We start from the raw sequence: 13,674 nt of genomic DNA on the forward strand, positions 1-13,674 counted from the left end.
ACTTAAGCTTTAGAGGTAGCAAGTTCATGTCTTCAGCTCAGAATGTCCACAATCAACTTTAGAAAGCTCCTGCTTCATAGCAGTCTCCATCTTTCTCACGAAGGGCCTCTTCTCGACGGGTTTTCCTCTGATCCTCTGCTTGCCGACGCTTCCTTTCTTTTCTAGTAGCCTGCAGGTCAGATTTCTTGACGCGTTTCTTGTCCCTTAAAAGAGAGGCCCTCTTTGTCTACTTCCCAGCTGGAATAGAAAGCCTTTTCATCACTCTCTCTCTGCTAGAAGCTCCTCTGTGGAAGTGCAGCACTGCAGAAGCCACTCCACAGCGGATTACTTTGGCACCGTGATGTTTGTGTTTCGGGCACCTGACCCAAACCAGAGAATTGATACATTCATTTCTATTCTGTGTAGCACCCAACACACACCGTTCTAAAAGTTTGGTCTCACTCAATGCCATAAAAGTGGGGCGTAACAATTCAAGGAAAAGCTCAGGTAGGCAGTCATCTCCTTTATAGGTTGAGGTTCCTGTTGCCAGATCTTGTTGCCACTTGCACCGAGACTTCTCACCAGGAGGACAATATCTGTGCTGTTTTGCTTGATTTTCAGCTTTTACAGAATGGTGCAAGGTGGCTAGGATATTCTTTTTCATGGTATATACAGCCACATTGACCTCCCTTTCTGATGGATTAGGATTTGAAAGAGTGTTTTGCCTAATGGCTAGGCCATAGTATCTCTAGATCTGTTTTATTTTATCGTCCGTGAGGCGGCCGCGCCCTCCAATCGGCTTCCCATCAGCCAGTTTGCCTTTGGTTCTGGACTTTAAGTTTAACAGGTGCTTGCCCATTCTCTTCTGGACATTTCCAACATAGTCTAGTTTAATGACCTTACAGTCTGGATATGTGTCCTCTACAGTGTTAAAGGCCTTGCTGTCTCCATCGCACACCATCCACTTGAATCGGATGTTGTGCAGCTCAAATAATAATAATAATAATAATAATAATAATAATCTTTTATTAGGAAGCTTTCGTTCACTAAATGTGGTTTTCAGAAAGGTCCTATAAAGATTAAATATACAAAAGGTTAAAAAATACAATAGATAAGACAAAATTACAAAATGATAAAAACAGCAATTCAAACTAGAAGCTAAAACTACAAAGATATCATCGATGGGGTTAAAAACTTCAAATTGATAAAAAATAAAAAAATGATAAAAGCAAAAAAGCTAAAACTACAAGAATTCTTACCGATAGGGTTAATTAAAAAACCTGGCAAACATGATTCGCTTAAAAGTAGCAATATTCGGTGTATTGCTGGTCTCTCTCTCTAATTCATTCCAGTCTTTGAGAGAGTGATGGAAAACTCTCTGCTTTCCCCAATTTCTGGTAACACGGGGTAGTCTGAGCATGTCTTTGTTCCTTGTATTATAATTATGAATGTCACTGTTTGTTAGTAAATTCATAGAGTGGTCCATAAGTCCATTAATGCACTTGTAAATATATATACAACGATGGTAAGATCTACGTTGTTCTAGGTTCAGCCACTTTAAAGTTACCAGGGCATCAGTAGCTGACGAATAAAGTGGCCTGTCTAGAATAATTTTTGCGGCCTTGTTCTGCAAAACCTGTAGGTCGTTCATAAGAGTCACATTGTTCTTGTCGCCCCACGCAAAATCGCCATAATCAAAAACTGGAAGAACAAGACTGTTGTAGCATAGTAGATGAGCGGTGAAAGACCTAGTCGCTGATTAACTTTAGAAATTACATACTCTACATGATCAGACCATGTGAAGTCTGAGGCCAGCATAATCCCTAAATACTTAAACTTATTTACACTATCAAGATCACAATCAAATATAGATACAGACAGCGAGGAAACATTACCTAATTTTCTGTTGCTTCCGATTAACATAGATTTGGTCTTTGAGAGGTTTAGTGTAAGTTTGTTCTCTTTAGCCACAATGCTACATTATAAAGATCCTCATTTAATTTGCTCTCCAGCTGCTGTGGCTCTTTTGAAAAGCAGTAGAGAACGGTGTCTTCAGCATACAGTGAAACCTCGCAGTGTTCAATAACAGCAGGGAGCTCGTTAATATATACAAGGAAGAGCAGCGAACCCAAGATGCTTCCTTGTGGAACACCGAAAGTGACAGGTAGAGCTTCAGATAATTCATTCTCACAAGAAGTTCGCTGTTTCCGATTACTCAAGTACGATGTAAACCACTCCAAAGCACTGGTAGAGACTCCAACTGATGACAGCTTGGACATCAAGATTCCATGATCCAAGGTGTCGAGCGCCTTAGTGAGATCCAGGAAAACTGCACCGCAAATGTGCCCTTTCTCCATGTTAAGTAGGACTTCATCAGCAAAGCTAGACAGTGCAGTGGCTGTCGAACGTTTCAAACGAAAACCAAACTGATTGTTTGAAAGCAGATTGTTTGAATTCAGATAGTCGTGCAACTGGGAGTGTACCACTCTTTCTAAATTCTTGCTAAGAGTGGGCAGTATAGAGATTGGGCGGTAGTTCGTTGCATTGGTTCGGTCGCCTGATTTAAGGTTACTTATGGGGAAGAAAGGTCGAATTTTTCTCAAATAATTTTTTTAGATAATTGTTAAAACAAGAAAGGGATGCTAAGTTTCGTGAAAACAGCCGTTAGAAATCTTAAAAAGAACGCGAGCTATCTGAAATACAAAGTTTTGTAGGAAAAGCAGTGAGCGAGCGAAGGTGTCATAATCCAATTTATGTGGGACTTGTTGAGATATTACGCGGCAAAATTTACACGCGATCTTGAATTACGGGCAAATTTGCATATTTTTGTCTACATCGTGTTCATCGCATGTCACGGCAATGTATTTACAATTTTCCTGTGAAACAGCGTTCCTTTTTGGATTCAAGCATTGCGTAAAAGGTTGTTATGAAGAAAGCGAAACTAGAAAAGTCACCTTGGGTGACAGTTAAGAAAAAACCCGGCCCAAAGAAGGTCGAAAAATCATTTGACGAAACCAAAAAACTTCAGCTGTTGGAGAGCGACAAGGGTTCTTGGTACAACCAGTCAGATTTTCTATAACTGCCTCGGCAGTAGAGAAATTCAAGGACGAGAAATCGGATAGTGGAGAGTCGGACATGAGTTCGAAGTCCGAAATCGAAGATGCCGGCGACAATCCAGCCACTTTCGCCGTTGTTGACTGGCTAAAAATAAGCAGCGAGCCTCAGCACGCAGCCTCGTGTACTGATAGTGGTGAGAAGTGCGTGTCTCGTGTCAACTCCGCTGGGGCTGCCAGTTTCATGTTCTGCGTCTATCTGCCAGACTTAACTTTTCCCATAACGAAATCGCTTTATAATATTACAGTAACACTAAATGCTTACAGAACTTCCCAGGGAATGCTTCTTTGTGTTTGATTGATATTTTCGCAAACTTCAATTTACCAGCTTTACAGTGATATATAGTTTTCCGTGGTTTTATTGAAAGCAGCGCACGTACATTAGATTTCCCTGAAGGCACTCACGAAACATGGAAGTAACCTTAAACAGGGCTGACACCTTAGAGCACTTCCAAATCCCAGGAAATTTCCCTGAGCGAATAGATAAATTAAACAACTTCGTGATGGAATGACTAATTGATTGAGCGCCACACTTCAGAAGTCTTGCGCTTATACTGTCCAATCCAATTGCTTTATTAGTCTTGAGACTTTGTAACTGCTTTGCTAGTTTCTTTTAATTGAAACGATCCTGAATGGTTAGCAGCGGACATTGAAACAGGAGCTGCAGGTCTTATTTTGTCAGCTAGAATCTTTCCTATCGAAGCAAAGTGAGAATTCAAAGCAGAAGCGATAGACCGTGGAGATGTAAACTGAGCTCCGTCAGCTCAACAGACCTGTTCCACAGTTCTTCTGCATCCTTTGCTTCCATGGCAGGTGGCAATTACCAGAAGCTACATGTTCCATTTGCCATTCTTCAAATTCCTCTTCAGATTTACACTGTGCCTCTTTAACCGAAAAACTCTGGCAGGACTTGGAAAGCGGAAAATAATCCAGCACTTCCCCTGTGTCCACTGAAATAACAAAAAAAACTCCATGAAGGGAGGTAAAGCCTCTTTTAGCCCATGTACCGTCAAAGCTGACTGCGGCATCCACAACTTGGTCACTATCTTCATCACCATTTTCAGCCAAAATGTGTTACAGAAGCCGTTGTCCTGCTTGTTTCATGTCATCTTTTGCTTCAAGTTCAAGAGCCTCAAGGATTGTTTCTACATGCTGATAGTAAGCTGTTTTGGTAATGCAAGGCATATTCATAATGCTACAGAAGGATGCAAGTCCTTCGTACCCACCACCAGTCTCAATTGAATGGTAAACAATACGCCTGTTGACATCAACAGATATCCCCCGCTTGCTGATAAAAGAGGAAGTTTCCAGGGTTGTCTCATCAAGACACAAGCTACACTGTGCAGAGAGATTTGCCATCAGTCCTCTTCTTTTTGATTCATTTTCTTGAATCGTCAAATTCCCTAAAATAGCAGTGGATAAAAAACCACAGATAAATGCGAAAATCACATTTTTCAGGGACATCACTGTATGACACTGTACATGAGGGAAAGTGTCAGACCTTACATACATATTTCAACAGCAAAATGAGCGAACAAGTAAGTCATCAGATGTTTTTTTAATATCTTAGAACACTGAATCAAAGAGAAACTTGATGACACAGTTTAAACATTTGGCACACAACCTTAAATAACGATTGCAGTTGACCACATGTAAAGTTTTCGAAGTCAAAATATGTCACTTATCTAATGTTTACCTTCCTCGCAGACATGTGCCCTGGTGAGAGAAGAAGAAAATTTGTTGAGATCTATTAGTCTGTATCCTTGTCCTTGAAAACCGCTTTCCTTGGAGCTTTCTGAGGGGGCATCGCTGTTCGGTAAACTCATTTTTTATCTAGATGCACTTATCGGGTGATCAGTGTCAGATTCAGAGGATGATGAATAGGGCGATTGGGAAGTACCAGGCGTTGCATCATCAATTTCACTCGAAACGGCTGTTTCCTTCAACTTCTTGGCGTGTCTCTGAATTCCTGAGAATCCTTTACCTTTCCTCTTTTTCCTATATTTGTTTTTGGTCTTTTGCCCCGTCATTTTCGACGACAATCACAGCTACAAGAGGACAGATTTCACAATGTTGTTTTGACGAGTCGATCAGAGCACACTGCAATTCTATCCCATAATCTCAAATCAAGGTATTTATGTCATGTAAGACATCACAGAGTTTCCTCGTGGTTTGGTTTGCGATTTATGGGAATTGAAAGAACTCTAGGGAATGAAAACCACGCCAAAAACAAAAAAAAAATGCTCTTTGCGTTACCATGGAAACGGATTTGTTTATTTCTACCTAGATGTAAATAATCACTCATAAACAGCTGCGCATCATAAATTGGACCTTAAAACACATATTAGAGGTAATCTTAATGGTCTAGGCTACAGATGACTTCAGTTGCCAAATTCATGTGTACCCCCGCGATCATTCGTATTGGCACCCAAAGAATCACTCAAATGACATCTAAATACTCAGATTTACATACAATTTGAATAGGACACAAGACTTAAAAGGAAATAAAATTCAAACCTGCACGCCTTCGGTATAATTCATTAGTACAGCCTGGTAGTGTTGGTTGGACCTTTGCTGGTGGAGGGCAAGACATCACTGTTTTCTATGCTCGTAGCTATCCTTCCTCTCTTATGAAAGGTGTTTGTCATCGTGGTTTAAAATGATAGATGAGTTAATCGTTGGTCTCACGATTGAGTCACAAAGATGTGGATCGCGACGTTTCGACCGCTATACTGCTGGTCTTCATCAGGCAATGGTGTCGACTGATTGCGTGACAGTATAAGTAGCACCTTGGTTTGTGTTGATTGGTGCGTTTCGATCCTCTCTTAGGCTGTTGTTGATTGGAGGATTTCGATCCTCGTCGCTCAGACTAGAAATTGGTCCCTCGGCCGTCCGCCTTGGTACCGATCGGTTGCTGTGTAGTTTGATCGTGGGCATCCACGCTTCCGGAATTTCAATTCCATTATCCCTATTGATGTTGTCAGGGTGAAGTCTTATGTGAATAGCCTCTTTAACCCTACGGGTGTACCAGTGTGGGTCTCGGTCAATAAACTTAACCTCATCCCAGAGCGGATAGTGGCCCGTCGCATTGCTGTGTTCTGAAACGGCGGAGGATTGGGTTCGAGCAAGCCCTGTCTCTATCGTGTTCCTTAATCCTTTCATGCATAGATCTTCCCGTCTCTCCAATATAGACCTTGCCACACTCACAGGGAATCTTGTTGACTACTCCGTCTTGTTTTGCAGGGTCGACAGTGTCCTTAGGTCGCACTAGGTGTGATCTAAGTGTTGTGTCAGATCTGAAAACTGTCCGTATGCCTTGCTGTTGTGGGCAACGGCGAAGAGCCTCTGATAACCCTTTGACGTATGGTAGCACCGCAGTAGATTTAATTTTAGGCGCTGGTTCTTTTGTGGCTGTTTGTTTCTTTTTTTCGTAATGTTTTTCACAAACGAAAACGGATAACCGTTAGAAACAAGAACTGATGAGAGGTGTTTCTTTTCTTGCGAGATAACTGATGGTTTAGTTATGAGGTGTTTCGATCTATCGTACAGGCACTTGACAATACCGCGTTTTACAGATTGCGGGTGGTGTGAATCATACGCTAGGTATTGGTCAGTGTGTGTAGGCTTTCTGTAAACACTGGTAGAGAGGTAGCCATCCGAATCTCTAGTTACCAACGTGTCAAGAAAGGGTATGGTGTTGTTGGTCTCAGTTTCCATAGTGAAGCGGATCGTTGGTTGTTGACTATTGAGGTGTTGCAGGAAAATGTCAACTTTGTCTCGACTCAAGATGGTAAAGGTGTCATCCACATAGCGTTTCCAAATCTTAGGCATACAAGGCGTAGAAGTCAAAGCTTGTTCTTCAAAATCCTCCATGTAGAGGTTAGCTATGACAGCAGATACTGGGCTACCCATGGCTGCTCCCTCTTGTTGCTCATAAATTAATCCATCATACTGGAAGTATGTGGATCTTAGAACGAAATCCAAGAGGTCCGCAATCTGTGCAGGTGTTAAAGTTGTGCGGTTAGCAAGACACGGGTCAGCTTCTAGTTTCCGTAACGCGGCCTGTACGGCGCCTTCGATAGGTACGTTTGTGAACAGTGATTCTACGTCAAAAGACAACATGATCTCGCTCTGTAGTACCCTCTCACCGTTGATAGTGGACACGAAATGAGCTGAGTTTGTTAACTGTATACTCTGATTTCCCTGTTAAGGGAGATAACACATCGGCTAACCTTCCTTTCTTGTTTGTAATTTCTGGCTTTAAACTAAGGTCAAAAGCCCCACAAGAGTAAGAGTCCTTTCCCTTGGACTTCCGCTTTGCTTGCAACCTCCTCCTTTGTTGTCCATACCTTGATGAACTTTTTGCCCAGCACTTTTGATTCTCCTGCTGTCTTGCTCCCTCAAAGATTTCTACATGTTTTGGCCAGGATCAACTCCACACAGGTCCATGATGACTGCTTTGTTAGCAGCACCAGTTTTAAACACTGCTATGGTCTCACAAACTGCAATGCGCACTTTCTGATTATCAACAAATGTAGTTTTCGAACATCTGGACAACACCTGAGCATTTACACTCTCGTTTTGATTTTGAGTGAGCCTACTTAAGCATCTTTTCAAAAGTTTTTCATCTGACAACCTTTCAAAAATTGGCTTGAGCTCTTTTAAGAAAACTTCTTGAAGGCGCTTGCTGTTGACATAGGTATTTGTTTGGTTCTGTTTGTCAGCCCAGAACTTGCAACATGAATTTTTCGTTTAGGACAGTACCTGTGCTGCTTTTGAAGAGGCAATCCCTTGTTCTCAATCATATGGCATTTGATAGCATTTATGCTATCTTTTATCCCATTCAGGTTGCCAGAATTTTCTTTTATGGCAATACCATGATAGTTTTGAATTCTGTCAATAACTTTGTCAGTGAGCCTTCCTCCTTCACCCACACCTTTTACATGTGCCACCTTCTTCCTTTCATGTCCTGCTTGTACTTGCGGAGAGCTGTTCCCATTCTCTTCTGCACATGTCTCATACATTCTTTCTCTACAGAGTATGTCTCTCCATATTTTGCTGCCATTGCTTCCTTCACTCTGCGGTAACAACTGCTGTCGCCATCTCCCACAAATGTTGTGTACTTCAGGCTCAAGTTCTCTACACTCCTGCCAAACGTTTTTACTGCTGCAGAAGCCTTCATGTATGGTTAATCTGGCAAGTAGCAACATGACTGGTTTTCCAAGCCTTGAATTCTTCAGTCTTTGTCCAAATGGTCATGAGCTCCACGCTCATGAGAAATGAGAGACTTGACCTCGTAATCACGGATCCGCAAAACCCCTTCCTTTTTTTCTCTTGGCTGATCTGTAAAATGTAGCGGCAAAAAAGGTTCGATTATTATAATTAAAAACAAGCCGACTTCAAAATGTCGCGTTGCATTCTGGTTGCATTCCAGTAGTCCAAAATGAAAAATGAGAATGGATGGAGTGGACTTCAGCTATTGGGAACTGCAGAAGTGCATTTTCCATAAATTTTTGCCCGAGGCTAATGAAAACCCCCCATAACAACCATAATACACAAAGTGTTAACAGAAGGTTGCTATGCATAATTAATTGACCATTTTGAAATTAATAAACCGTTCTAGGCAGGATTTTCAAATTTTCCAATTTTGTTTTACTTTTTAAAACTTCAATAAGTAAAACTTTCAGGGGCCTTCTAAGCAATTTTCATGAAACCTTCGACTTTTGTTCCAAAATAATTTAAAATCTCTTAACCTTAGCTTTCATATACAACAACAATAATAATAATAATGATAATAATAATAATAATATTAACAACAATAATAATAATAATAATAACAATAATAATAATAATAATAATAATATAATATATCTTTATTAAAATATTCCACACAAATTGCTATTTACACGTTAACAATATATAAAAAAGAGCTATTAAAAACCTATTTACAGTTTATTTCAATTAAGAGACTATTTTCAAGCACAATTTCAGTAATAATGTTTTAAAAAATATTTGATCGCAAAAAAGAGAAAACTCAAGCATGTTTTTGTAAAGAAACAGAAAAAAACAAATGTCATGAAGTTTAATAATAATAATAATAATAATAATAATAATAATAATAATAATAATAATACACTCTGCATTTTACTTACTGTTATACAATGAGCTTTGTAAAACTCGCGTTTTGATTGGTCTAGAGGAGTGTGTGATTAGAGTATAGACACACAATTGATGTCAGCGAGTGGTGTGACTGGCGCACGTGATCAGAGTCTAGAGTCCAGCCAGAGTGACTGGTCAACAAAGTTTTGCAAACTGTTTTTGCGAGTAGCTAACAAACACAAGCAAATTTTCGCAGGAAAGGAAAACTGCCCAATAAAGAAATTGGACAAAGACCGTTGAGAGTGATCTCAACCAGGACAAAAAAGCTAGAACTTTGTTGTGACATGAAAAGGAAGCAAATATTAATCGAAATATGTTGCCGATAGAAATCCGGTTATGGCGAGTAATCGATTACAAATCACTGTGAAGCGACTTCTGTGTGTACTATTTTGGGGTCAGGATTTCCTTTTGGAATAAAGGTTAGTTTTGAAAATATTGTTAGTGAAATTCTCTCGGATTATACTCTAATTTAGAAGATCACAATTGCATGTGTGTAGTAGTCTAAAACTGAGTTTGCTGGAAAGTTTTTGACTCAGCTCAGTCAACGCGATGCTCGCTTACGAAAAAAGTTACCATTAATACTGAACCTAAGCGCAGAGCCAGGTTTTTTTATAAACACACTTATAAACAATTTAGAATGTTGCAAAGTCTAGGCACAGAGTCCACTTATTAAATTTGTCCATGCAATTGGTTTTAACACATAAACGTTCCTGTTTCATATTTAATTTTAGCTCTGTTTAAAGGCGGGTATTTTTGGTTTTATTTGTATATACCGCTCGTTCTCATTGATTATGTATTTTAAATTCACAAAAAGAATTTTTAATTATTATTGTTGAAATATATGTACCTTCAAGTAACCGTCGAAACTTGTGTTCCTGTTGGTCCCTTCTCTTTAAATCATTGGGTAATTTCTGGCTACTCTCTCTTAATATTTTTGACAAGGGTTTGTCCCTTGTGGCCTCTTCGCAGTTTTTTCTTTTCTTTTCTCGCCACGTTCATTATTTATGTTCTCTTCAGACGGAACTGGTGGCGCTTCTTGTCCTTCTTTTCCTTTATCTCCATTTCTACTGGTTGTTTGTCACACCAATTGGTTTTCTTCTGTACAACATGAACTGTGAGAAAATATCAAGTTGTTAATTACTTATGTTTTAATTAATTACTTGACGATCAACAAATTTACTGTATTAAGTGGTTAGCCAAGGATAATCATAATTTCATGTCTACAATAGCTGCTCATGGAAGATGCGAAAATTCTGTCAGAACTGATCAGAATAGTGGCCGGCTACTTGGTGTAAAGGTCACAAAACAACAAAACACAAATAAAAGATTAATGGAAAAACATTACCCAACAGGACAAAGAATGCTTACTAGAAGAAAACAATGCATTTATTACCGTTGGTTATTAACTTGATAAGGTCATATTACAAACGCCGCAAACTTCCCTCAATGAACCTGTGAGGTCTTGTTGAAAACTTCGTTGTAGACATATAGGATATAGCATATTATTTCAGAACAAAATACCCCAAAAATGTGCAAATGACCCAAACAAAAAGAACAACATACTCTGAAAGGGCTAATATTAAATACAAACACTAGGACATACCGTTAAGCTCGCTGCCTGTTTCCTCCAGCAAGCTGGGCCGCTCCATTTTCCACTAACCATCTGTGATTATAACAAAATTTTCGCTTCTTCCTCCCTGCTTTGGTGCCATACGGTAAAGTTTTAATTCAATCTCTCCAAGGTCGAATTTCATTGCCAGTTCTCTCAGCCCAAGAAATGACAAATGCTTCTTTAGAGACTGAACTGTCTCTAGCTTGCAATTGATTGGAATACGACCTCGGTGTCGTTCGAATGCCGTATCTGAATCAACACGGTTAAAGCTAGCAATCACCTGTATTGACCTGAAAATGTTAAGCGCCAGAATAAACTCGCAGGAAATTTAATCCCCACTGGATGCCCTGTTCTGATTGGCTTTTCACTAAACAATAGCTTAGCGCAGATTGGCTCTCCATTAATCTCTGTTAATTTCTCTTCAACTGATATTTGCAAGCAATGGGAAAGCAATTCACTGCTCGGATCAGCAGACGAACGCATCACAAACCCCTAAGGCATCTACGGGAAGGATAGGTGTTTTCAGGCCTTTGGCCTTCGATAAAATCATTCACTACAGCCAAGAACTGTTTCCCTTTGTTGGGTCTTTTCATTGACTTTTCGTGTTCATCATGTTGTGGATGTTTTTAGTGTTTATGATTTCATCTATATTATCAGGATAATAAAATTCACTCTCACTATGCCATTCAGGGCTGTATGACACCGTGAAGTAGTGAGTTAAAGCCTTAAAAAGCTTAAATTTGTTTACAGAAAACTGTTTCTATTTTGGTGAACAAGTGGACCCAGGCATTACCATGCCTGTGGGCAAAGAAAAGGAAAACTTGGCCGCCTTAAGAACCAATCATATTGCAGTTTTCATTACCATACCCACTTGGAAAATACGTGGAATAATGATGGTAATTACTGTCAACATTTCTTGTCAGGATGATGATTTTCCTTCTGTGCCAAAGAAAAAATATATTAAAATATTAATTTTGTAATCAGTCACCATTCCTAGTGAGGACAGCTTGTTTTAACAGCAACGAAAATGTCTCCAGTTTCTCCATGATCAGAAACAAGGCACTGTTGATAACATTGTTCTGATCCCGTTTGCAACTTCAGCATGGCTTCCTTTACTTCTCACGTTTATATTTTGCTTTGGAGATCACCTCTTGTATAAATTTTATGATTTCATGCTTCCTCTTTCACTTCTCTGTTCAGTCGCTTGTCTGCACTTTCTATCTTGTTGCTGGGGTCTTTGATTGTGCTTCCTGTTGGGAATATTCTCCTCGTTGGTTCTCATTTTCAGCGACACTGGTCCCTGAAATTAAGAGCAGATTCCACATAAGAATTTGAAGGGTCATCTGCATGACTGATGCCTGTTTCACTGACAAAGCAAGGTCTCACTTTATCCAAGCAGCCCATGTTCTCGTTGATGATGTTATAATTTCAAGAGTTTCTCTTTCGCAACCAGTTTTTAAGTTACTCAGTATCACCACTGCTTTGTACCTCTCTTATAGAGTGCGCCATTTCTTGTTACCTGAGCCATAATTCTGACAGTAAAATCTGTAAATGTTAAATATATCTGTTATGCTGCTATAGATTAGACTCGATTGTGTGCAGAGCACATGTTTGTTGCATCAAAGAAGCTGATTCAAAATGGCCTCAAAGGCTCCACCTATTGAAGATAATAGCAATGGCCTAAACCTGAAATAATATTTGACACGTGAAATACGAAATTGATATATATATTTTTTAAACCACGCAAGGTAAACTTGTCTGTTTCCCCTTCCCAAATAGCCATGCCTGGCCAGAATAAATTGTCTATGGGCTGCCTTGTGGAATGCCTGAGTAGTATTGTCTTCTTTGTCATTTCTAACGTCACCAGTGTACATTAATCATTTATTATTTATAATATTAACAAAAAGTTGAAGTGCAGTACAGTTCCCACTAAAAGGTGATGACGCAAATTGAATCGGGTGGGAACAAACAGATAAATAGACCAAGACTTTCAAAAGTAGAAAAGGAAACGAAAATTGCAATGCAACGCAATATAAGAAAATACATAAGTGACTAACTATAATAGAGGCTTATTCTAGTGTCATGAAGGTTCCATAGAACTGGCAGTTGTATCAGCACAAAAAACGAAAAGAAAATTGCCATACAATATGGTATACGAAAAGAAAATTATACAAGATAAGTAGTTATGTAGAGGGAAAATAATTAGTTATGTGGAGGGAAACTGGTTTGGAAACCCAGCAAACTTCAAAGGAGAAGGTTATTGTTTACTTTTCTCCAGATCCCGTGACTATGACTGCGCAAAGCCAGTTTTCAAGTTGGCATCAACATGAATCTTGTGATAGCGATGTTTCGTGTCGTTTAGATTTATGATTAATCTTGCAAGCTTGGATATTATTCACACAAATGCCCGGCGACAACTGTGCTGTTTTCCATTGTGGAACATGCATAGTATTAAACGAATCGGCATATGGAAACCAACAGCTTCAAGAAATGGAGAGATGACTGGTTGAACGAACTCACTAAATCAAGAGAGATCGACAAAAACTTTAAAGTCAACTAGTCTTTGCCTTCCTTTAAAGCTATTGATCGCAAAACCAGTGACCAGCGACTGCCACTGATCAATAAACAATCAGCACAATTCGTTTGGTTTCTATCACATTTCTTCTTCCTTTTCTGTTGTTTTTTAGTCAAGTCTGAAAAGATGCCGAAAAAAAGGCTCAAGTTTGGTGCTTTACCTACCATTAACATGCCTCAGAAGAGTCGTCACACGAAGAAACCACCCCCTCGTACTGCAAGATGGGTGGTGAAAGA

At 39.5% G+C, this 13,674-nt stretch overlaps 3 pseudogenes; 1 reads left to right on the forward strand and 2 right to left on the reverse strand.

The window, feature by feature from the left end:
- Window positions 1–58: 58 nt before the first annotated feature.
- LOC146480695 (uncharacterized) lies at window positions 59–5,466 on the reverse strand (annotated as a pseudogene).
- Window positions 5,467–7,236: 1,770 nt separating this feature from the next.
- Window positions 7,237–10,900, reverse strand: LOC146480696 (uncharacterized; annotated as a pseudogene).
- Window positions 10,901–13,481: 2,581 nt separating this feature from the next.
- LOC146480697 (uncharacterized) overlaps window positions 13,482–13,674 on the forward strand; it is a 1,203-nt pseudogene continuing 1,010 nt past the window's right edge.

The sequence above is a fragment of the Pavona decussata genome, unplaced genomic scaffold, assembly GCF_977016875.1.
Source record: "Pavona decussata unplaced genomic scaffold, jaPavDecu1.1 SCAFFOLD_53, whole genome shotgun sequence".
NCBI lineage: Eukaryota > Metazoa > Cnidaria > Anthozoa > Scleractinia > Agariciidae > Pavona > Pavona decussata.